This window comes from Pseudomyrmex gracilis, unplaced genomic scaffold, assembly GCF_002006095.1.
Source record: "Pseudomyrmex gracilis isolate BER0280 unplaced genomic scaffold, ASM200609v1 scaffold_95, whole genome shotgun sequence".
Classification (NCBI taxonomy): Eukaryota; Metazoa; Arthropoda; class Insecta; order Hymenoptera; family Formicidae; genus Pseudomyrmex; species Pseudomyrmex gracilis.
In genome coordinates, this window is record NW_018020679.1 from 245,116 (window position 1) to 271,325 (window position 26,210).

At 43.9% G+C, this 26,210-nt stretch overlaps 1 protein-coding gene across 12 annotated transcripts in view; it reads left to right on the top strand.

Moving 5' to 3' along the window:
• Nucleotides 1–26,210, top strand: part of LOC109855680 (forkhead box protein P1) — a 237,348-nt gene that overhangs the window by 24,412 nt on the left and 186,726 nt on the right. For 2 of the 12 annotated variants that reach the window (XM_020430170.1, XM_020430174.1), the window contains exon 1: nt 9,984–11,025. The exons of 7 other annotated variants lie outside the window; for them this stretch is intronic. The gene's annotated coding sequence lies outside the window, so the exon portion shown is untranslated. Of the gene's footprint in view, nt 1–1,151; nt 1,178–1,395; nt 1,468–9,983; nt 11,026–25,629; nt 25,649–26,210 lie in introns of those variants that run through there. 3 more of the 12 variants (XM_020430176.1, XM_020430175.1, XM_020430171.1) reach the window with 3 other exon arrangements.

The window sequence follows — 26,210 nt, forward strand, 5'->3', positions numbered from 1 at the left end:
TCTCGCAGATGCCCAAATTGAGTTTATTGAGCAATTTTCACGGTGTTATGTGCTACACCGCCGCGTAATCCTCATAAAAGGACAAGAGGGTGGTCGGACGTATCGAGCGTAACGACGCTCCTTCCGTCCGCGATCGTAATTTGCGGCGTTGAAATTTTGGAGTTAATTAAAGAAAGCATTTTAAAAAAAAACGACATTCGGTGAGGAGACGTCGGCGGATGAGCCTAATGCAAAACGTAATAATAATAAGACGCGCGGCGAGAGGCGAGAGCGCAGTAAACAAAGGAAATAAGTAGCTCGTGTTCATTCCCCGGACTTTTTTACGAGTTGAAAACTTTCTTCCCTCTTTCTTCCGCGCCGATATTTCGTAAACAATTAAGGCTACCGGGCGATTTCAGCCTCTCTCGCGATTTCGAAGGAAATTACGAGAGAATGAACCGTAAAGAGGTAGCGCGATTAGTTGCACGCATATTACTTACCCGGATGAAAAGATTTTTCTAATTATCATATAATTTATATTTTATGTGCTCAATTTTTTGTTACTTTTTTTCCAACGATATATTACGCGAAATGTAAAAATCAATTGTCCTCCTTTTGGTCTTGTCTCTCGGCACAATTGATTAAGAAACTACACGAGCAAAATATTTTTAGTTTTTTCACTTCCACACCGAGGCGCAGGACGGAGATGAAGTGGTTCGCAGCGATCATTTCCGGCGGGTGAACGCGCGCGAGCTTTCGTAATTAGCCGCGTTCGAGAAGTAAGCGTCGCTTCTTAATTCCGCATCGATTGGCAGAACTCACTCCCACCGCCGCCTCCCGAAAACCGGACCCCGCTGGTCTCCCAGCGAGGGAAATTTTTTTATTTTTTTATTTTTTTAATTTTTTTACTCTCTTCTCCGAGGAGAGCTGCTCGGAAACGCGGAAAATCGTGAAAAATGCTTGAAATTCGCGGCGATTTGATTGATCGTGTTAATAAGAAAGTTTCCTTCCTTTCTTCGTCATCATCCCTAGCTCTTATCTCGGCGCTCGGCGGAAAAGTGCGAGGGCCGCTTTTTAATCGATCGGTTACCATTGATTACGCATGATTAATGAACCTCTTGAAATATGGAAAATATAAACCCCCTCTTCGTACTACAACAAAAACCTCGCGCTCCACAACGGATGATACGCGGGGAAGGTAATTAATAGCGCGGAAACTGTTTTTTTCCGTCTTCCTACCCCTTCCCCCTCGAGACGATCATTGTTCGCGGTTTTTTGCTATCTTCGCGCACTGAAAATATGAGTGTATTTCTTATTTTCTCGGAAACGCGTGTTTGGCTCAAACTGACGTGTATATTATATATATATATATATATATATATATATATGTGTGTACCTTTTCTATGTTTGTTTCAGGTAAGGGCAACTTCAACCGATGTTACCATCCATGTTGCGATAAACATTCGTCCTTCATAAATCCGACCCTAGGTACGTGATATCTTTCTTTCTTATCGAAGCGATGTTTCAGTTTTCATTACAAACATTTATTTTCCGCATTTGCTCGTATATATATATATATATATATATATATATATATATATATATATATTATATATACATCACTCTGAGAGAGGCGTCTTACAATTTTCGATGCCTCGACTCGAGAGAAGAGAGAGCGAGTAGATTTTTTTACGTACGCGTTATCAACACAATCGAGATAAGTTAAACAAAACTTGGGAAATCCGTTTCGATGAGTTTATAATAAATGTAAAAAAACCGCGCGCAAAATTTCTTCCGTTTTATTCGCACACGCCTGTGAAAATCTACGTTTAAGAAATCTCTCGAGTTCGGCAGCGAGCCGCGCGGAAATTGTCGATTAATAATCTATTAAAGCGGCAATTTGTGTTTGTGCTGAGTAAAAGAAGTTTTGGAAGTTCTTGCGCAATTAATTATTGCCGCGATAAGTTGCCAATTTTGTTCTCTTTCTCTCTCTCTTTCTCTCTCCCTCTCTCTCTCTCTCTCTCGCCGCATGCTTCATCGTTTGCCCTTGGCTAGATAGATAAGAAATAAAACGCTCCGTATCTTCCTTTTCCGTGCGATGTATTTTTTGTTCGCGCAAACTTCTCTTAAAAAAAAAAAAAAAAAAAAAATTGCAATAACCGCGCGAAGACACGTGCAATTATCGCAGCACGTTGTCGCGCCGAGATGGACTTTCGGATTTATTTGCGTGAAAGTCAACAAGACAATAACGATTATTCGTTCTTGCGAAACGAATGAATTCAAAACCAATAAGTCTGATCGCCTTATAGAGCCGGTTCTCTCTTTCTCTCTTTCTCAGTGTCTATATAATAGTTGCCTCGTAATTGGCAACACTGATCTGCCCGGCTAAATTACAGACAATGCATACCTTATAATGTTGCGCGGCATACCATTATAACTCTCTGCCATTCCCTCTTCCGCGCTATTTCGCTTTCTCTCTCTTTCTCTCTCTCTCTCTCTCTCTTTCTCGTTTCCCGTAACAAGTCCGCCACACAGCCTACGTAACGCCGGCATTGTCCAGAAATTTATCTCGAAGCGATCTGAGTTTGAAGGTTTTCCTTTATTCTTTGCGCCACATTGTTTCGTTTACCTTTAATAATCGTTCGTTAGTCGTTGAAGCACAAAGAATCGATTCGCGAAAGCCTTTTATTTTTTCTTCCCGGCGCCGACTTCGGCGTAGAGAAAACGTTGTATTCGCGACCGCGAAAAACAAGGCTGATTACAATTGCGTGCCGCATTGCGCGCGTGTCTACGAGGGTTCGAACGTTTCACACAACAGCCCGAAGAAAGCGCGAACAAAAGTGTCATTGCGAAACACAAATCTCCGATATCAATTCTCGATCGCTTTCCGCGGAAAACTCACGAGTTCGCCTTCGAGGTCGATCTAAAATTTAGGTTCGCACCGCGAACGGCGCGGAGCGGGGCGGTCCGTCGAGGGGTGGACCCTTTTACCGAGGGCAAACACAAAATGCATTATTTATTGCCCGTAGCGGCTGGCAATTCATCGAATTCCCGCTAAAAGCGAAAGAGTTGAGGTCGAGGGTTGGCACTCGTGCAACGCGAGGTGCGTTCTCGTCGGAAAGCGAAGGGTGGGAAAGTTAAGTGGCACCTTTTTTCTTCCCATCCCCTTTGCACATTCTCACACGCGTGTGCACGCATTCTCGTACGAGCGTTTGAAAACTTTGTTTTTTTTTTTTTGTTTTTTTTTTTTTATACTCCTCGCGCGATTTTTCTTGAATGAAATGACAGGTGCAAACTTTTGTTTTTTACTTGAGGTAAAAAACGGAACTTTTATATTCTCAAAACCAAAAGTTTTCTCAAATACGGGAAGAAAACTCTCTTTTCCTCTTTTTGTCTTTCTTTATTTTAAATGGCATCAGTAATCATCTGTGTACAATTCCGCTTCTTCTCGGGAACGAATCACCCGTAAGTTTTCGCGGCACTAATTGCCAAGGCAGCGGATGAAATTCGGTTCCGTGAAAGGGTGTCGCGAGGGGATGCACAAAGTGAATCGAATAAACGCCCGATACGGCGGGTTACACCCGTCTCTCTTCGCGTTTCTCTCTTTCTTCCACTTCCTCCCTTCGCTCCTTCGCCCCTCCCCCCCCGTGATTTATGTTAATGTTTTTGTCTCGGAGGCGAGATACACCAAAAGGCGATTCGATTCGCACGGGCGCTACGCCTCCCCCGCCTCCACCTCTTTCTCCATCTCCATCTCCTGCTCCTCGGAGCAGTTCTCGCTACGGCGCGGATTAACTTAACTGCCTTAAGACGGCAATAAAGGTCGTCGACGCGATTTAACCGGTTCCCTTTTACTGCGATGCCCCGACACCAGAAACGTTAAACCAATGTCTAGGCTGCATATTGACGGTAATGGGAAAAGTTCGGGCTTTCGGTATCTGACTTCGCGCGGGGGTGCGTCGATCAATCAATCGGACTGCGCGGGGTCTCTCTCACTTAACCCTTCCACCCTCATTCCGTCTTTTTCCTTCCGTTCGCTCGACAACTTCTCGTCGACGTTTCAAAAGTGTCTTTTATTTTTTTTTTGTTTTATTTTGTTTTCTTCGCGCGGTGTTGTGGCGGATTTAAATTTCTCCGGTAATTTCATATATAGGCATTTTTTTTCCAATTCTAATCAGATTTTTACACTTCACCGATTAAAAAAAAATCTAATCTGATGGAATGCGACACGCGTGCAAGAACCCTCTTGTACTGTCAACAACAGTCAACAACCTGTGATCCTCCGGTAAATGCGGCGGATTACAATGCGCGACAGGTCGGCGCAGTATCACTCGTGGAAACCCGTGAAACACGATGACGGGGAGAGAGAAAGAGAGAGGGAGGGTGGCGCGCTCCCTCCGATAGTCCGTATATCGCATAATAACCGCTCTTCGGACTTAGCCGCGGCCCGTGGTAGGATCGTCCGGACTAAATCGTCGCGTAAACGCCTCGGTATATGGATCGCTGGTGGATTTTCGCTTCGGAATTGGCGCGAGCGAGTGAGACTCCGTAGATAAGGTAATCCGGGCCTCGAAAACTCGTCGTCGAGATCCCGAAAACAGCCCCGCACGCCGGACACGTCGCGTACCTGCCGCGAAAGACTTCTCTGACCGGTTAAACCGTTTCGAGAAACGTCCCTTTAGAACGTTGAAACCGTGTGCGACGATCGGTAACGATTTCGATATTTCGATATTGCGAAACGATTTTGTTCTTCAATAAATTTTTACTCGCACTTTTAATTGCAAAGTGCGAGTACAGTTTCGTCATTACGTTCGTTTGACATCCGGGAGTGGTTTATGCGCGCGTCTTATCGCGTCTTGCGCGCGACCGCAAAACCAGCACAGAAGCGAAACTTCGCACATATAAAATACAAATGTTGCAATTCGTAAAAAAAACAAACTAAAACATAGAGCGCGCGGCTGTGATTTTTAATTTAGACCCAAGGACAAGCCGGGGGATTTTAATTTTTCAATGAATAAATAACAAAAATGAGAAAAAGGAGAAGTAACAATATTTCCGCGCGTAAAAAAACATTTGTTTGAAAACAACAATCGCGCCGACGATTTATATTGAGAAAGCAATAATGAGAGATCGTAACGTCGTTGAAAAAAATTTTTCCGAGAAATTCGAATTAACGAGAGAGAGGGGAAGAGAGAGAGAGAGAGGCAATCTCTGGCGCGTATAACACGAGAGAAAATAGCATGTGTCGAGTGACAGTGAGTTTCCCACGTGTTATATGTATACATTGTCGTCGCGTAATTCTTTTCCAAGGATAACGCGTGCTTTCCTTGGCGACGGCGAGCGAACGAGCGAGCGAGAAGTGACGGAAAAAGGGGATTCCCCTGTATCTGATGCAATTAACTCGCTATTAGCGGAGCAGACGTTGAGCAGGAGGCCCGGCCGTTATACGAAAAGTATAGCCCCGCTGTACGTGATTAAAGCGGAAATTCGTTACGGGCACACACACACACACACACACACACACACACACACCGGGGGTTCCGTCGATAAGATTAATTGATAAATGGCTGAATCGATCGGCGCCGTTGTGAAACTTTCGTTACGTGCCTCGGCGTCGGGACCGCAAGATAAATATCTCGTCGCGATGCGGTAACCGTAATCGGGTTAATTCGAGTATACGTAATGCGCCGCGCCGCGCGTGGTGATACGTGGAAGATTATCGTTAGCGCGCCGATATCAGTCATTAGCCACGCGCGTCAAACACGCGCGTTTCTCCCGACGATAACCTTGCGAGATCTCGCGTCAAATAGAGTTTAAAGGAATCGCGACTTTTTTTTTTCTCGAGCTCTTCTGATACCCTTCCCCCCTTCTCTCGCAACTTTTTGTCCCGTGGAGATATCACGGTGTCGAAAATACATTTTTGCGTGAATTCTTTTTTTCATATCTGTTATATTTTTGCTTCTCTCATTTGTGTATGTGTGTGTGTGTGGTTTTTTTTTAATTACATGTTTAAACGTTCTCAATATCGCGTTGACTTGCTATTTCGACGAGCATAATCGGACACTTACGCGGTAATTTTGCGCGCGAGGAATAACATAAAATATTCTGATCGACATAATTTTTTGTCGCGAAACGCGCGGATGCTTGTTATTTAGTGTAACAAGCATCGCTCCTGAGAGATTTACGCGCTTGCTCGGTAAGAAACACTTTTTTTTTTTTTTTTTTTTACCAGAGATACATCATCGCGTGACGAGAGATTGTCGTCAGTTTCGTTCGTCGGAGAAGCGTCGAGTTGGTTCCGAGAAACGGCCGGTAAAATGTGCGTTAACGCGCGCGGGAACAAATAAATAAAACTTTGTTTACGAATGGGAGAAGAAAAAAAAAACGCTTGCGCATCGAGCGACGAGAAGTCGCCGCGAATGAGACATCTCCTTCTCTAACGATAGTGGTGGGACAAGAAAAGCGAGGGCAAGGCAAATGTGTACAGTTCGTGCGCGAGGTACACATCATCGTGTGATTCTCTCTCGAAACGTGTAAAACGCGCGTTGCTCGCCGCGCGACTTGCCGTTCGGAGATGAACGAGATGATGAGAACGCGTTTGCGAGACGATTCAGGTTGATCGTAACGCAATTACCGCGTTCGGAAGTTGCGCGCGGTTGTTTCTAAAAGGCCACACCCCGAATGATGTAACTTCGTACTCGGTTACTTCTCGACTTGATAAATAAAAGGTGAAAAAGGAGACATTAAAGTAGAAAGTATCTGCGTGTTCGACCGTGTGTCACGTTAACGTTGCGACCGCCGCAGCGGTCGTTTTAAATTCGCGTTAGCGATTTCTCGCTGACAGATAAATTGCGTCGATCGTTCGAGAAATTGAAGGAGTTTGTTAGACGAAAGCGCGTCATCCTATCACCGCGCCGAACGTTGCGACGCGAGATGCAAAGAGGGAAGATAGGGACATTCATACGGCACTGTCACACTCGGCAAATGCAGAAAACGTGAGCGACGGAGAAGTCAGCGGACCATGCCGCTGGTTCTTGTAGGAGGAGGTTAAAGTCCGCTTTACAGCGAATTTCGTGTGCGCTGCCTTCGTCGTCGATTGTCGTCAATCGATCCTTTCGCGTTCGCGACGGAAAAAAAAATCGCCGGAATTTTTCAACAGCAATTTTTTTTTCAGGAAAAAGAAAGACTGCACACGACTGCAGTCGTTTTGCGTGTGATATGTAAATTTCAATTATTTAATACAACAAATTATTTCACCTTCCTTCGATTTACGGAGAGAGAGAGAGAAAGAGAGTGAAACAGAAATAGATAGAAAGAAAAAAGAAAGAGAGAGAAAATATTTTCGCGCGTTTCGTGAGTTTGTTAATTATATTCAACGTTACGCATAAATTTTGGAGAAAATATTATGTCGAAATACTTTATTATCTTACATTTAATTATACAAAATCAATTTGTTTGTTATTTAATTATTTCATTATGCTAAATATTACAATCTATTACGCACGTAAATTCTATGTTGTTTCTCTAGACTCATGGTGTGTGACATAAATAATGGATAAAATCGCAAAAAGATAAAATATGTAAAACGATATTCACGTGCACTCTTCGACGAAAATTATTTTAACAAAAGAATGGGGCGGGAAAATATAAATAATATATTACAAAATATTATAAATATAAATATATATACTATACATATGTGTATTTCTATTTGCGAGCGCGAAAAGAAATGTGTGATACACGAGGTCGACTGTTTTCCAAGTCAAATTTGCACGAAGAGGAAACAAAAAGTGCAACAATACGTGCACAAACAACGTATAGCACAAACGTGAATCAGAGAAGCAACATTAGAACACGTACGTGTATTTAAATCGCGTTAAACGATTCCTCTCTATCGCGCCCGCGCGTTAGTTTAATGAATGCGCCTTGCGCGCATAATTCGCATTGATGTCGCGGCCTCAATAAATGCATCGGGGAGAGCGGACCAGCCTCTCTCTCTCTCTCTCTGATCATGATGATCTATTAATATCGCGGATATCGCACATTAGACACAGAGACGTAAACAACACGTAGAGAGAACGCGCTGATAATTTGATAATGTAGATTCGCGAATCGGCACGCGTCGCTTCGCGCAACCTTCGCGAGGCGCTCAATTGGTTCGGAGGAGAGAGATTTTCGTCACGCAACGCTCTAACTACCTCGTGGCCGTGCGCGCGGGAAGAACGGACTCTTTTTTATTTTTATTTTTTTTTCCTACACCTCGGCCGCACGTATATCTACGCGTTGCGTTAAATACAAGCTGATTTATTCCGTCCGTTTTTTATTTATGCTCTTCTTTACTCGATGCTAAGTTATGAAAAAAACGTCAATTCGTAAGCACGCGCAAGACAATTTATTTCTTCACGTTCTGTGCGCGACCGTATATATATTTCAACGAAGAAAAATGTGCGACGTCGAGAAAAACTTGTCCGCGCAGTAAAGTCCATAACTACGCAAAATAGTTAGTATGGTAGTTGATAAGCGCGCGGGCTTAATTGGGTATCGCTAATCACCTCAAGAGAGAGAGATGCGCGTTACACATGTCGTTACGCGTGCGCGCGTCTTTATATTTGTTAAACTGCACGTTCAATTGTAATTACAAACTGCTGCGTAACTAGAGCTCGCGTTTGTTGTTACGTTTTTGTTTTGTATATATATATATATATATATATACACACATACACACACATATATATCCTCATTCTGATCGGAACATATTTTGCTCGCGACTATTATACTAATGTCACACAGAGCGAATGTCACCTCCTCCCCCCGGAACACGATATCGTTCGATAATCGCGCAATCGCCACATTTTATTGTCAATAATAAACGCGCGGAGAGTAAATGTAAGTGCATTTGCTTTATTTGCTCGTGTTAACTATACCGAGTTTTGCCAATGTAGGTCATATATATGCGCTCCGCATTTATATATACGCGCGCTGACATTTGATATGTACTGATATTCACAGAAAACAAACAAGCGAACGTGTTGAACCGTCAGAATTGATAAATTGTTTTTTTTTTTTTTTTTTTTTTCAACGCTATTATCGAGTTAAAAATTTTGAAGAAAATATAAAACTTAGATAATGATAATATAAAAGATAATATAAAACTTAGATATTATAAAATCGGAGATACAGAGAAAAACATTGATGTGTTCTTCGCAACTACGTGCCGCGCGCGAGAGAAAATAATCACTTTGAGAAACGGCGCGATCGTTGGCGCGAGGAATCTCCTCTCCTAGAGAGAACGCTCTCTCAGCGGGGAAGGAAAGAAAAAGGATCCGCGGATGAGAAATGGGACGTGAATTTTCACCTAGTCATTCTTCGTCAATCAATTTGAATTAAATATATCTCGTCGCGCGAGAGAGACGATGGAATTCGGGAATTCTCATTCGTGGAGAAGAAGATCCACGAAACACGTCGCAAATATAAAAAGTAGCGTTACGTCACACACATTGCATGTCCTCTCTCTTGTAATCGCGCGGTACTTTTCCTTCGAGCCCTGGTTCGAATGATTATTTAGTTTACGATTCTCGACCGAAGATGTGATCGCGAGACGCGCGCGCGCGCGAGTTTTTTTTCGGATAGACTCGATAATTTTATTATCAGGCACGGTGTAAACCAGGCTTTATTGGGCACCGCGGGTATTCGCGCTGCGACGGACAAAGAGAGGAAACAGCTCGGGAAAGAGCGAGGCGGCAAGATCGTCAATGATACGGACGAGGAAGGAGAATGATAGAGCCGCCGAGGGAGAGAGGGAATTGCGCGGGTCGTCAGTGCCAGGCCGCGAGAAGGGGTGGGAGTCACGGGTCGGTGCGGCTCGGGAGGAGAACGAAGAGGAGGAGGAGGAGGGAAACGCGTAAACAGAGAGTCAACATGTAAACAGGCCACTCGCGAGACAAACAACGTGGGGGCCGCGGGCTGTTCGCCGCCGAACGAGGCAAGCAGGCAGGAGGCAAGCAGGCAGGCAGGCAGGCAGGCAGGCAAGCAAGCAAGCAGGCAGGCAGACAGACAGACAGGCAAAAGCAAGGCTCCGATCCGTTGTGCTCCGTCGCTTTGCGCTCCGTTTTCCGTGTGTGTTGCCACGGTCGTTCGTGTGTTTTCGACTTATCAAATCGCGCGCGCCGCGGCGAATCGAATCGGAGTCGCCGGGACGACTAATCGTGCCCGCGCGGTTTCCCTCGAGCGGTCGAGGCGGTTCGAAAACCCGCCGAAATTTCGAGGTGAGAGGAACGCAGTCAATCGGGACAGTTCGGCATAACGTGGTATACGACGTGGGATCCTCTTCGGTCGATTCCGCCGGTGTATTAAACGAGAGAGAGAGAGAGAAAGAGAAGAGAGAGAGAAAAAAAGAGAGAAAAGAAGAATGAGAGTGTGAGACAGAAAAGAAGAGAAGTGCCGCTTTTGTTGATAACGTGTTGCGCACGTGTGTTTTTGGTGTCACGATGAAAATGTCAACGCGTGTTGTTCCCGAGATGTTGAAACGACTTATCAAATTGTAAATTGCGACGATCGTACGCACGAATTGTTTAATCGTTGAACCGAATTAATCAGCTGATGTTATAATTGCACGTGTGTGATAGTGTGCGAATAATTTCGTGTGACGGGAAGAAGAAACGAATTTGTTCTCACGAGAGAGTGCGCGACTTTAATGAACGTCTAAACGCGGACTGTATTTGACAGAAGTGTGAAATTTTTAATTTTGACTCTTCAAGTGTTTTTGTGCAATAAATTTGTTGTGCGAATAATCGAAAGCACATTAACGAAAAATCGCAACAACGTGACGGAGTCCGTTAACGATTAAATGAATAAATTCGCAATTATTTATAGCGGATCGCAGCGACGAATTATTACCGTCGCGATGCAAATCCGTTCGCAAACGTGCGGTAGAAATAGTGATCGCGTGAAGTGACAAAAAGTATCGCATCTTTTGCGAAGAAACAAAAAAGAAGACGCACAGCCTTCACAGAGAAAATTAATTGTACTTTTTGAAGACAGAAATTGGTACGTTTTTTGTTTTTACATAAATTATTATTTCAATGCAATTTATTGGATCGCGGCGCAATTTCATTTGCGTTGTCGAAGCTCGAGAGAAAATCTCAACGACGTTTGTAGACGTTTCGCAAAGAGAAGAAATGTAACGGAGGAGAGACATCGTTTAACAAATTTCAATTTTTATTTCATCAGTTAATTGCCGCGATCGGCTTTTGACTCGTTTAACGAACACCGCGTATTATAGACACACACACACACACACACATGTGTGTGTATCCCGTTACATTTACAGGGTGCGAGATAATTGATAAGTAATCTGAAATAATTCACGTTATCGTCCACAAACTGCCGTCGAAGTGTGTGGCAACGCGATTACATAGTATTGCTTTCGGACGGGCTGGCAAATCGAATTTGCTTCGACACAAGTCGCGATCGTTGGGCGAACTTTGCTCTCAACGACCACGATGCGTATCGCGGATTACACACATTGTAATCAAAACTTTGCGATACAAGCGGCGCCGTGTGTGATGTACGCACAACGTACGCGTTCGCCGGGGATCCGATTGGGGTCTCGTGATACGCCGGGAAATTAGAGGTGATGATATTTCCTCTCTCGCGCGCGCGAGATCGTCTCGACGGCGAGAAAATGGAAATCGTTGTTGAACGCAATCGTTGTTAACCGAACCGAAGAGAGGAATTATACGCGCGCGCGCGCGCGCGCATTGGCAGCCGTTCACGTGAATCATTAGCTTCTCTCTCTCTCTCTCTCTCTCTCGCGCGCACGCCGACCGTACTGTGTGAGTAAGCAATCGTTACCCGTGGCTTTTATTAAGATTTATGAGACACTATATATGTATATATATATATATACACACGCGCAACGTTCTCTAATTGCGCGCTCGCGCAAGAGCACCTTTTAAGAAAACTGCCCGCCGGCGGCGCGTCTCTTTATTATCCGCTTATTATCGCGACTAAACTCGCGCTCGTAAATCGCCGATCCATCGCGCGAACACTTTTCCGGGTATTCCAAATTTAAGATCGGAGACCAATTTAATTGTCAGTTTCTCTTGTGAAATCGCGGGGTCTGCCTCTCCGTCTGCCAATTCGTCGTCGTCCGCGGTCGTCTCGAAACTGGAGCGCGGGAAGAGAGCGATGAACGAGTTGCCGGGACAATTATTTCCAGACAAAAAAGAACACCGGAACAAGCTACTTCTAATTCGAGCAAGAAAAGAAAAATAATCAAGAAAAAAAACATTGAAAGAGACATTGAAAGTATTCAAACAGACGCGTTGTGTTACACGCACCAGGAGATCTGCAAAGGTTTACGTTATACTCGTGGCGATAAAAACATTGGAGAGACCGAGCACACACACCTGCCTGACGTTTACATTGATGTTTAATAAACTATTGCTGTTTAATAACGTTTTAACTATCGATCTCGCCGTGTTCGCGCGCGCGCGCGCGCGAGCCGCCGGATCGATCTCCGGCGAGAGTTCGATTCGAGCGCAATGAGAGAAAACGTTTAATTGGATCGGTCGTCGATTTGATCTCGTTGATCGAATCTGAACAGTTTAACGATTCGTGCCAGACGATTAATCGGCGAAATTCGTGCTGCAGTCTTGTCTGGAGAGAAAACGCGGAGCTCCCGCGCGAATTGTCCGTAATTATTTATTATACCAACCGTCCGTACACACACACACACACACACACGTACACATCGCCGGGGTCAAGCGTTCAAACGTCAAATTTAAAATCGATCACTTCTCAGCCGAATCGTTTTTTTATGCAAAAGACAACAAAGTAATGCGCGCGCGAAACGTTATTAATGTTTGGCATTAAAAAAAAAAAAATTCTCGCGCTTTGTCACGTGGATTCGTTGTGTCATCTAATGACACGCGTAATGACACACGTCGAAATAATAGCCATAAGTACGTCATTCGAACGATATCAATAGCGAAACGATATTGTCGTTGATAACGTATGTGTGTGTGTGTGTGTGTGTGTGTGTTTGGTTTTAACTTTTCAATAAACAAGCGCATATTATGTGCGTAAAAACTATATACATACTCGCGCGCGTGCAAATGCGTGCGCGCGTTAACAGTATGAAGTGAGATTGCTTAAAGTGGATTTCCATTAGTTGTTCCCAAGTTACGACTGTTTTATAGTCGAAGATAAGAAGTTAATCTTTATTTTGTTTATAGCCGCGTGTCATGTGTGAGAGCTTTGCAACGGAACGTCTTGCGTGTGTGTGTGTGACCGTAGAAAATAACGCGTCTGGTTGAATAAAAAACGCGAGTCTCTTGCGCACACGACGAGCGTGTGTGTGTGTGTGTTCTAGCAAAAATCTTCATTACCGCGACAAATATAAAACAAAAAAAAAAAAAAAAAAAAAACGTCCGTTGCGTTATCGCGTTGACATTGAGAGATCGAACGTTGCACAAGCTTGTATAAATATTTTTTTTTCTGACTCGATAAATATCGAACAAAACGGATATACACGGAAACAATACGAAAATGATGCTCGGATATATAGCAACCGCGAGAAGTGGAGCAAGGTTTTGTCTCCGTGTTTCTTCCTCGACCTCGCGATGTCGTCGCGATGCACGTGGTGCATGCATATGTGTGTACACACGTCGTTCAATCTGTACCGTCGTCCGCAACTTTGTCCGGAAAGTGGTGCGCATTAAAAAGTGTTTGTGAACACGGCAACCGAGTAAACAGTCGGTTATTTATAGTCGACGTTGCGCGGCCGGTTAGGTGAAGCAAGTATAACGGGGAAAACCGCGAGAACTTCGTCGCCGCGCCGTATTCAAAACCTCTTTCTCTCTCTCTTTCTTTCTCTCTCTCTCTCTCTCTCTGTCACGACGGCGCGGAGGAATCATCGACGCGTTGTCGTTTTTCTTGTCGCAATTATTTCTCGAATTAGCTTGCGGATTGTGTGATTGAGCTCGTTCGCATGTAGAAATAAAATTGCCTGAGTGTACAACATACACGCCGCGCGGAAATACGAATACTTCGCGCGCGTTTATCCCGCGCGAACGGCTTCCGTTAAACTTCATTACGTTCGCGCTACCGCGCGATATGACGATAAGTATCAGGCGTTGGTTTTACAATACGTGGAAACGCGGGTGTGTGTATAAAATACAATACACGTTTCCTCGTCGGAATTATCTCCTTTGCCGTTCACCGGAGAAATTTGTGTCCCGACCTTCGGCAAACGGCGACGTGCAAAATTCCGCGATACTCGTTCGCGAAACTCGAACTCGACTTCCGCACGTGAAACAACTTGATAGAATATAATCTTCGAGTTTTTTTAACTCGAAAAAATTCCTCGACGATTTGAATGCAATAATTCTTGGTCAATTTTAGTCGATACAAAAAAAAAAAAAAAAAAAAAAAAAAAAAAAAAAAAAAAAAAAAAAATAAAAAAAATAAAAAACAAGAAAACAACTTGATGATAAATTCAAAATAAATGAGCAAATTATCTCTTCGTATGTTTCGTCACTTTTTGTAACGATTCGCCGACGAATCGCATAATGACAGTGATAATAAAATAAATTTGCGCCACAAATCTCGAAATATTACATTATTGCGAGAGAGACCAGTTTCTATACGCGGAGTTGCAAAAAAATGTTTTACAATTCCGCCAGCTTCGAGAAAAAGAAACACGATGCGAGCGAGGAAAAAGGTTTTTTTTTTTTTTTTTTTATATATTACATTACGCAAGTGAAACGTCTAAACGAAATTATCTCGCGCGAGGGAACGCGCAGTTGCGCACACACATTATCGCGATTCTCGAACGCACAAGGCAATCAAATCACAAGGACAGATTCGAACGTACGTAGGAGTGACACAAAGATACTCGATTCAATCGTCGACGATACCACGTCACACCGTAATCGTTGAATGACCGCAGAGACTTTCTTTGATGCCGCAATCGCTGCAACACGGTTTGCATCTTTCCGCAATACTCGCGTCAGCTGCGAATGCATATGTACCCGTGGTGGTGTAGCGAATTTGCGAAATTATCATCTCGAAATCATTTTCTCGGGAAAGCGCGATCGTTGTTATTATTGACGACGGTGAGACTGTAATAGCGAAAAACAAAAAACAAAAAAAACAAAATAACACAAATAATCGTCTCGCAAATTTATTTTTGTGTCAATCTTCTATTTCCACATGCGATTTTGCACGCGACGGCAATAAATTTTTTAACATGCGTCGCGCGTTATTCAGACAGACGGGCGAGAGCGGCGATGTATTTTAAGAAATATAATTCCTGCGTTTTTGTTTGTACGTTAAAAAGCGCATGGAACATAAAGGAAGAGGTTAATACTGTATGAAGCTTCAATATACACGTCCTGTTTAACGGCAATGTCCACGTCGCGCATCAAGGGACACGTTTATGCAAATTTGACTAAAGGTGTATTGTCGCTCGAAGAAGAGTAGGGAAAAAAAAAAAAAAAAAAAAAATAACATTCACGCATCGGCTGAACAAAAGCCGTTGCGAGCGACAACGGCGCAAACAGCATCGGGCAAACAACTGATACAGGCGGAATAAAGAGAAACGGTCGTTTAAAGATTTCATTGAACTGCCACGATAATGGACGCCTCGGTACGTACACAGGCCCGGTGGCGCGGCGCGCCACGCCGAGCGGGTTCGTATTATCAAAAGAAACTATTGTCGGACTGTTGTTAACAATGCGTTGTTATTAAAGCGCGTGTCCCCGCGCGACAGCTCTCGCGCGCGGACACTTCGCGCCGATTGCGCGTTCTCTCGAATGGAGAATATCGGAATCAAGACGCGTTCGGTTCGTTTTTCCGCGATTGACCTTGAGACGACCTTGCTCTCTCACACAGCTGGCGATCTCCCCGGGCCGCGCCGCGAATCAGCTGTTGTCGAAGCCCGGCGACGTCACCTGCGGCTAGCCGCGACCTCGTCTCGCGAAGGTCGCGAAAAATTTGTCGCGTTTTGGCGCGTTTCGGTGCGCTTTGTAAAGAGCGGGCACGCGTGTGTACGTTTATACACACACGTGTCTCGGTTTGGCGTATTATAGGCTGCTGCTCTCTTCTCGCGCCCGTGATGCTCCGCGAAACACGGTGGGATTAGCGCAGCTGTCGGCGCCACGTACTGCGGTAAGGTTATTTTTGTACCTCTAACTAGTTTCGATTATATAGAAATATCTGATCGTTCGGCGCGAATTTCGACGCGGCAAAGTCCCGATAATTGCTTCCGAATTTTCAAAGAACGCGAGAACTAGTTCATCGAGCATCGATCAACAACACACACACATATCGCAACGGTGTTTGCGAAAGTGGTTCGTAGATTTGTGATTTATTGTCCGAAAAAAAAAAGAAAGAAAGAAAGAACGTCGCAGCGCAAATCAATATTTGTGCTTTTACCAAAGTGTGTTGCGATTTGCTTATTGAAGATAACATTTCCGTGTTACGCACGTTGTTGACGACAACTACATAGTCCGCGCTAACACTGCGCGGTGGCGTTTGCCCTGCATGTCTCGTAGTAGTATCATTATCGTGGCTTTTCTATAAATAAAATCACGCTCTCTGATAAAATCCATGCGCAGTCATTTGAAGCACGAGATTTATAGAAAGAGAAAGAGAGAGAGAGTCGCGTTTGTATAAATAGTCAGCAATCGCGCGACGCTCGATGCCGATATCGGGGAGAGATGGGAAGGGGAAGCCCCGGTATAGCCGCGCGCACGCATTTGATCGTTTCCTTTCTCTTTTGTTTCCAATGGAGATTAATCGTTTGTTCCTGTATCGTTTCGACTCGCAAACAAAGCAGACGCGCCATTCAAACTTGGAGTGGAACGACTTCGATCCGTCGATTTGTGTCGTCCGCGTTCACGCACTTCGGCGTCCGATGTTCATTAAATTCGTATTGCGATAAGCAAGATTCTTCTTTTTTTTTTTTTTTTTTTTCGTCGTTTTTGAAAAAGCAAGAAGAGTCGGAAGAATAAATTTCACGACCTCGATAATTTCTCGACAAGCAAATCGCGCGTGCGTACAAAAGCAATCCGGCGATGAATCCGTAGCATTTGAAGAATGACGGAGCCCCGTCGTGACGAAAAATCTCGCACGGGAGTGTTCGCCGTGTACGTTTCAAATATACCTACACATCGAATGCAGATTTTTTTTTCCCCTACATTCGAAGACTACATTACAATTTCCCTGCTGCACAGCGTCAAGTAACGTCTACATATACGTATACATATATATATATATATATATAATATTACAAAACCTCGGATTTCCCGTAACAAGGAATACAAATGATCTAATTTCCAAAGCATCCCCGGGGTTTCGTTCGAAAACTTTTTGTTTTGCATTTGCCACGTTCTCATCATAAAAACTAATCTGGCGAGATGTAATAGATCAATGTTCGATAGTCAAAGTTCGATGACCCGAGTATTGGTAACCGGTATTACCTCAGGGAGTACCAGACCAAATCGATAAACTAAAAATAACGAAGTTATAGGCATCATAGGGATGCTCTTCAGAGTCGCGCGGTTGCACTTTGAAACGGTTAAAAAAGTTTTTTTTTTTTTTTTTAGAAAAAGAGCCAGAAACTCGCAATCTTTCGTAATCCAACATACGTCAAACTCGCGAAAAAGTTGTAAATTGAATCGTTGGTTTTATCTCATATATATTTATTATATGTTTTTTTTTTAAAAAAAAAAAGTCTCGACGTGTAGCAACACGTCACCTGTGAGAGAGAGAGAAAGAGAGAGAGAGAGAGAGAGAGAGAGACAGAGAGAGACAGGAGTGCATATTTTTCTCCATTTTCGGGGAAAAAAACTCTTAACAATAGTTCCCGCAACACATAAAGCACCCACGAAGTAGCGGCTCGTGCGTGTCGCAGTCGATTTTCCGGGCTTACCACGTGTCACCGGCCGCCGCATTTTTTTTCCCCCCCAAGCTTTAAGGTAAACTCATTGTTTGCGCGGAGAGCGTGCGCGCGCGAACACACACGACATTATAAACGCGCGTGTAAGGCTATCCCGGTGTCTCTATTCAAGAAGGTATTATGAAACTCTCTCGGAAAACGTACTCCGCTTTGTTTCACCTTTTATTTTGTTCTGCTTTAACCGGATGGGAGGAACGAAACCCGGGCACGCACACACACACACACACATACGCGCGCGCGCGAGCGAGCGACACGTTGCAGCGCTGCACGCGTGCACACACATTGAACGGCAAAATGTCGAATCGTCGTCGACGTCGTCGTCGTAGTCGACGTCTCTTGTCACTTTCGTTTTCTTTTTGTCGCGCGGAGAGTTCGACGAGTGGCACTTGGAAAAAAAATGCAGAGTAATTCTAGTGCATGTTATAAACAGGGAGCTTTGCGCTGCGCAGATTCCTCGAGCCTTAATCGTGTATTACAAACGTGTACGTACGTACGTGCGTTTCTCTTAAGCGGGCCTTGATACTTTAAACTCTTTAGCGCGCCATTACACGCGAAAAGCGCGAAAGTAAAAACAAAAAAAAAAATAGAAAAAGAGGAGTCAAATTCCAATCGAACATCCCGATATCTCAGAATCATCTTTCGTTCGCGCAATTAAAAAACAAAAAAAAAGGAATTATTGCGTTAAAGCAAAGGTGTTTGCATGAAAGTTATTGTTGCGACGATTACGTTACAATTCTCGTTTCCCGATCAATCGCGCCGGACGAGAATGTAAATCAGTTATCATGTAAATCTGTTATTATGTTTTTTTGTTTTTATTAACGAGTGTGTGTGTGTGTGTGCGTAAGAACATTCTCGTAAACGTTCGGTTTTCCTAATTTTCTATTCCGTGACTCAGCGCACGATTCCCACCGACATCACGTGTCTGAAAACAGAGAAAATGCACAACCTCTGTTTGTCATAATGACGTGCGATTAATTCAACCACGCGGCTATTTTGAAAAGATTTACCGGAAAGATTTACCGTTGCGACGTGCGTTGTCCGTTATTTATCCAAACAAGTTTGCGGAGTGCGTTCTCGCACACACATCAAAAGATGATCAGAAAACTTGGTCATTGGGGCGAACAACGTGTGCGAAACACACATCTGTAAATTAAATACGTACATCTGCACTTCTCTCTCATCTTCTTGGTATTCATTTTTTTTTTTTTTTTTCCCAAGCGTAAGTAAGATTAATCTGCTTGTTAGACAGCGTGAAATTACCTTGTCCCAGCTTTGAGCGAGGAATTAAAAAAAAAAAATACTCGACAACTCGTGCTGTCAGCGCGTCAGAGTATTACTTGTTGTCGCGTTAAACAAAAAAAAACTCTTTATAACGTTGATATTATAAACAATCTGAAAACAAAAAAAAAAGCGAAAGCGTATCTCGTTGTTGCCGCAAGAGAAATTATTTTATTTTCCACGTTACGAATTGTACATATAATTCACTGTATCTTTTGTCTCATTGTATCTTCTCTTATTTACGTGTACGTGTCTACGCGCGTATTTACATATACAGTATCAAGTTACTTTCCGCGTGTTTCCAAGGACACGCGCGCGAAGCGACGAAGAAGTCCTAGAACAATGCAGAATGCCGTTTAATTCGGCTTTCTTGATCTCAGAACCGGCTCGACGTGTTTCCATCTGCGGTGATTTAAGGGACGTTCCACATTGTCCTCGACGCTCACGCGAACGGGTTCGCGAGTTGTTGTTCTCGATCGCGCTCGTTCAATTGTTTCGTTCGCGACGACAACGAACAAACGTGAAATCCGCGTGAATTTCCGCGATAATTTTTTTCTCAAATCGTCGCAAACGCGCGCGGTGTGAACACGCCCTCAAGCACGCGCACACTGAGATATACTGGTTCGGAAATCACGTGCGCGCACACGTGTGTGTGTGTGAGTGTGTGTGTGTGTGTGTATGTGCGTTTTTTTATGTGGATAAAGCACACGCACGGTTTTTGCGCGCGTGTGACATATTCGCACTGACACAACACACACACACACACACACACACACAGAGAGAGAGAGAGAGGTTCGATGGAATCGCATAAAATATATCCGGTGGCCGGTGTAACCCGGCACGCCGTATTGTAAGATTGCGTAAATCACGTAAAGCAGCATCTTGGCTGGAAGGAATCTCATATATTATCCCGGGCCCTAATATGCCCGTACGTGCATGCATCCTTGACGGTGGCTCGGTTCCTTGAGATGACGCGATATCCCGGCCCTTCCTTTCGTCCTTTGTCTTGAGTGTCTTATTTCCGGTTTACATCCATCACGCGCTCTGCTGTAACATAAACAGTAATATTGTCAATGTTGTCGCTTTGCGACGCACAATGTGAGAATCTTTCGCGCGTGCGCGATGTTATTCTCGTCTGTTATAGCTTTCCATGTTTTTGGAATAATTTATTTTAAAACGCAGGACACTCTCTCCAATATACGTTCGCACCGAAACTCATATATTTTTGTTTATTTACACATAACTGCAATTATCTTTTTCAAAACGTACACGTTTATACTTTTATATAAAATATCGCGAAAATATTTTTCTCTCTTAAATATAAGTCCATCGTTTGGATAACAAATTCATGTTAGATATTATTTATTCAATGATTGTTGCGTGGTTAACTAGAAAATTTCGCTCGAGAGAGACATCTCGGGAGATCCCGAGAGACACATTGAGAGCCACTGTGTCTCTCCATTCCGCGCGATGGCAACCTCCGGCAAAGGGTTAAAGGAAGGGAGTGTAACTCTCCGTTATCTCGGCGTGCTTCCGTCGGACGGCGAGTCCGGGAGGTGGGGACGTTTTCTCGAGGGGTGGCAGAGGTACCGGGGGCTAGTTTCTCCGGAGTCAAAAGAGGTCCGCAACGTTTTCATGATTTTCCCAGGCTAATTGTTATGCATGGCGCGCATCCCAACCATTTAGCCTTTAAACTCCTCGAGAGCTCTCTTCTCTCTCTTTCTCCGTGTTTCTCGCCTTTTCCGTTTACGCCTATCTCTCTCTCTCTCTCACACACATTCTCCCTTTCGCACGTGTTCGAGCGTGCATGTGCGGGCGCTTCCCGACACATTTCTCCCTCTTTTATCCGCGACCATCTCCGAGTTCTCCCCCGTTCATCTCGCGAAGTATCGCGCTCTTTCTCACCTGCACGATTTTCCAACTACGTCACCGGGACGGTATCTCACGTTTCTCCACCTTCCGCATTTTCTTATTTTTTATTCCTTCTCGTGGGGACACCCGCGATAAGAACGTGCACGTGCTTCCGTACTCTCTCTGACTCTCTCTCGAGAGGACTACTAGTCCCCGACGACGAGTGACCCGGTGAGCGGATAAATATCTTCGGGAATAACCGAGATTCTCCGAATACTTTATTCGTCTTTTCTTGTTCTTTTCTCTCCGACGGCCGCACAAGGTAAAGTCGCTAGATGTGGATCGAGAAGAACTAGTTGCGAATTTAGTTTAGCATATCTAGATAGTTATCAGGATATTTTTTCAGTTATAAAAAACACAACGTTTTTTCGTCATATAATCGAGATTGTCTAAGAATGTAAACAAGTTTTTAATATTGCTGCAATTTTATTCATTGTATTAATCGCGCGGTTATTAAAATTAACTATATTAATTAAAACGCAAAGTAAAGATATTAATAATGTAAGTGCCGTAAAATATTGCTCGCATGCATTTTTATTTTACAATTAACGGACGTGCACCAATGGAAGTGCTCGCGCGCGCGCGCGCGCGTTGTTCGGTCATTTTACGCGCGCGTACACATAAACTCGATCTCATTTGTTCCTGGCGTTTCATATACGAGAAGCCTCTTCTCTCTTGTGGATATTACGTATCTTTTATCTGACGATGCGAAATATCGTTATTCTTTAAATCGCGCCTCCAGGAATCGTTTCACGTTACACAAACGTATCGCTGAATTATTACCGGCCGGTCGTCGCCGGCGCTCCGCCGCGACGTGGAGATCGACCGTCGTGCGCGCGCGACGGTTTTCCCGACGATGAAACATCACACATCGCGCGCGACCGCCGTTGTCGCTTGCGTGTGAGCAATGCGGTATTACTGTAAACTCTCGTGCGTTTCTCGGTTTGTCTCGCGAGCGAGCCGAGTGCACGGTATATAACCGGGGTCGCGTGACAACGTCTTGCGTTGTTGTATAGTTGCACATGCCACGCAACGAGTGAAGACATTAAATAACAAAGCGCGTGTCAGTGTGCGCTTTTGCATACATGTAGATACGTGAAGTAATTCGGAGCCTCGAATGTGTGCGCGAATATTATTATACATCGGCGAAACAATAACGCGTACAGGTTTTTTGCAGGCTTTTTATTTCTCTTCGGCTCTTACGTCATTCGCGATCGAACTTCGGGTTCGCGTGTGATATAAAAAAGTTTTGAAAAATGATTGCAGAAGAATTAATTTTTTTTCTTTCGACGCTCTCTGCTGGCGCGATTGTTGTTTCCAATTAAACGGAATGATCAATTAACGACGCTTATATTATATTATAAAAGAGACGACGCGAAACGAGAATCCCTCGTGCGAAGGATTAAACGCAGAAGAGATTCGACCGGATCATCCGTTGCTCTTTGCGGGGAGAGACGGGACGGGAGAAACGAGGAGAGAGCAACGTATTTACGGGATATTTGAACGCGAGCGCCGTAATTTGGGGCATAATTCCTCGTTTGACCGCGCGATTTATCGCCGTTGTCACAATGTATACGTCAACACGATAGTTTCCCTTCCTCCGGCGTGCGAAGGTATAAAGCGTGCGAGGCCCGTCATTTCCTTTGTAGAAGCGTGTTGCGCCCGTTGCTAAGTTTAGCGTATCACAGCCAGGCTGCTTTCAATAGTAAATGACACTCGGATGCGGCAGTTTGCTGTGTGTTGTAAGCGATGACGATTTGCAATACGACGCGACGCGCGACACGCGCGTTGACGGTGATGCTTAAGAGAACAATGAGGCGCGATGCATTATCTTTACGTGGACGGGATGCGTTACGACGTCATTGATTTGCATTTAATGCGGTAGCGAGAACACTCGTCCCGGCAATCGCGCCGCGATCGAGCGGGATCGATTGTATGCAAGAGATGAACGATCTTGTCGAAAATTGTTCTCTCCGCGTGTGTGTTGCCTGAATTAATTGTCACAAAAAAATTTATCCTCCAAGAATTCTTTGCAACAAATGTATTGAACTATTCGCATATTTTTTAACTTATTTTCTCTACAATCTTATTAATAAACAGTCAATAATTCAATGTAAAAAGTCTTAAAATAAGAAAACGGTGTAAATAATTAAAAACAACTCGCATAAATATCGTCGCGCTCGTCGTGTTTCACTGTCGAGGTATTTCAAAACCGTCGACCTGTTTTATTCTCTCTCTCTCTCTCTCTTTTTCTCTTTCGGACGAATTCTGGTAATCTAATACACAGTTAAACGCGTCATTAAAAATCAGCGATACAGATAAATTACGGTGGCATAATTTAATGGAGAGAACCCGGCGAACGTGTGACTCGACGGGGGCACTCTATAAAATCGCTTTTCGTCTCGTTCCATTTTTGATACTCGACTCCCTCAGCTCCGACGTCGCGTAATTACGACATCTAAACGATTTACGACGGAGGTGTGACGGCAAGAGGGAGGAGTCCTCCGGCGTCNCCGCCGCCGCTGCCGCCGCCGCCGCCGCCACCGCCGCCGCCGCGTACAAACCGCGAGACGCGGACCTCGAGGGGAAGGGTTGAGCGTGTCCGGTCGGGAAATAACTTTCTTACCTACTTACGCCTTCATCTCCTGGGACCGACTAACTGCGAAACGCCTCGAAACTCCCCGCTTCCTATCGCATTGTGACGTCGAGGAAGACGTCGTTGTCTCTTGCCGGCTCTGAGTTCTTGTTTCGCGTTCGACAGACCGCGACCTCCGTAAAGTTTCGAGAGACCGAGACCTACAGGACACGTCGCGCCAAGTTTCGATGATCACCGCGAGATTTGGGAGCACCGTCTTTGTCGGAAGTGAGAGAGAAAGGGAGAAAGGGAGAGAGAGAGAGACACAGAAACACTTGTGTGTCTCGAGTAATTTTTTTTTTTTTTTTCATAAAAGATGCGCGATTTTAAATCGCGACAAGTATTTGCGCGTCGATATTGTTAACGAACACGAGAATGTCGATGATATTATTAATTGAGGGCGGCAATAACCTCGACGATAAAGCAGCAGCGCGGCTGTTTAGTGTGCTCTTGATGCTTTTTAATTAAATATTTATAGGTATTAATTTCAGTTTTCAGACGCGTAATTAAAGTAGAATAAATATATTGTTGAACGCGTCACACTTTGCCTCTCATGTACAATGCCCCCGTTGATCTTTTTGTATCTGTTGAATATTATTATGATACTACAAAACTCTCAAAACATTTACTTTTGATCGTTAATTAAGCTGATAATATATGTACATACCCCATATTTTTTGCGCGATCGCCGATAAAAATAATGCATTTTTTAAAAATTTAAAATGCGTTAATACAATAAAGATTGCGAATCTCCAAGGAGAGAGAAACGACGTGCATTTAAATAGTGCAATAAAGTTTAATATAAAAATCAGGTCACGGATGTATAAAAGTGCGCTCTTATCTACGTAACAATAGAGCCATAGATAAATCGTCGTATTGTCGCGTTTGTTTTGCAAATATATCGATATGTTGGAAATCCGATGTTATTTTGGCGACACACATTTGCGAGAATAGATAAACGATCGGTGACATTTCTTTTTTGGAAAAACAAAAGTCAATAGTCGCGAGAGGTTGCACGTTTTTAATTGATACACTTAAGACTTCGGAAAGAAATCACATACTTTTGTGCTTTATTTTGGCGATGTGACATTTTAATGTCATTTGCAAGTTTGTTTGTACGTGCGTTTAATTTAAGAAAGAAGATACTCGAAGCACACATGAGATAAAATCTACACGTTTTCCGAGTTTTAAAAGTTGAAAAACTCGACGTTTTCTTTTTCCATTGTGCGCGGTCGGAACAAAACGAAATTTGAGATTTAAGTGCGTTTTCTCTTCTTCTCGATCGGAGAAAATAGCTCTCTAAGTAAGAGAATTCGGCTTTTCTTTTGCCGCTTTATACTTTGCATTCCGATTTCTAATCGGGGAGCAGCCGGAAAAACCGAAGAAAAAAAAGTTCGCGAGAAGTAAGAAATCGGTCGTGCTTGGAAATCGCGCGCCGCGCTACATGTCATATCGATAATCGTCGGTCTTTCTGCATATACAGGCGAGGTAGCGGGCCGCGTCAGATCGTGGGGTCGCGCATGAGACCGCGCTCACGGACACGCAATCTCCACCACCGGCGTCGGCCATTGTTTATTATATTCGTAGCACACTGTGTGTGCGGCGAGTTATGCGCGTGAATACTCTCGTGTGTGACGAATTTTATTTTCCAGTTTATTATATACTTGCGTGCACGCGCGATTCGTAAATACGTGTGTGTGTGTGTATGTGTGCGTGTCGGTTGACACGTCGCGATTAATGTTCGACGTTTACGCTGATAATTATAAAATTTAAATGGACTTTTGTCACAGACCGTATATTTGTGAATTTTTTTTTACAAGTATCGCGTGCAGCATTCGCGGAACTCATCTCCCGATCGGTGCGTGTCGCCTGTCTTGTAAGTAGGTGTTTTTTTTGCAATTTTTCCGGAACATTTAACCGCCTTTGAGACACCAATAGTGCGTGCGCATACACATCGGGAACATTACATATAACATTAAACTACACATTTGTCTGTGTGTCGGGTAATGCTAATGGAATTAAATGCGGGAGATATGAGATATATCCGCGGGAGAGAAACAGTTATGCCTAATGGTACAGACTGATAACGGTATTTAAACGAGGCTTTACTAGCGCTCGGCATCTGTTATGAATTCTCCTCTGTTCTGAGATTGCACACGTCCAGTTTCTCTTTCTCTCTCTCTCTCTCTCTCTCTCTCTCTCTCTCTCTCTCTTTCTCTCTTTCTCTCTCTATCTATCTCTTTTTGTGTCTTTATTTTTTTGCGCAGAATTTATTGCGTTTCGATCAAACATTGAGCCGCGGAATACATATACAATTTTAATCAGCTTAACAATGACAGTGTCCGTAGCCTTCTTCATTACAAAAACATGTTTGCCAATTATCATAATTGCATTTACATGAGAAAAAAGAAATCGAGTTTGCTTATCGAAGAAAAAACGGAA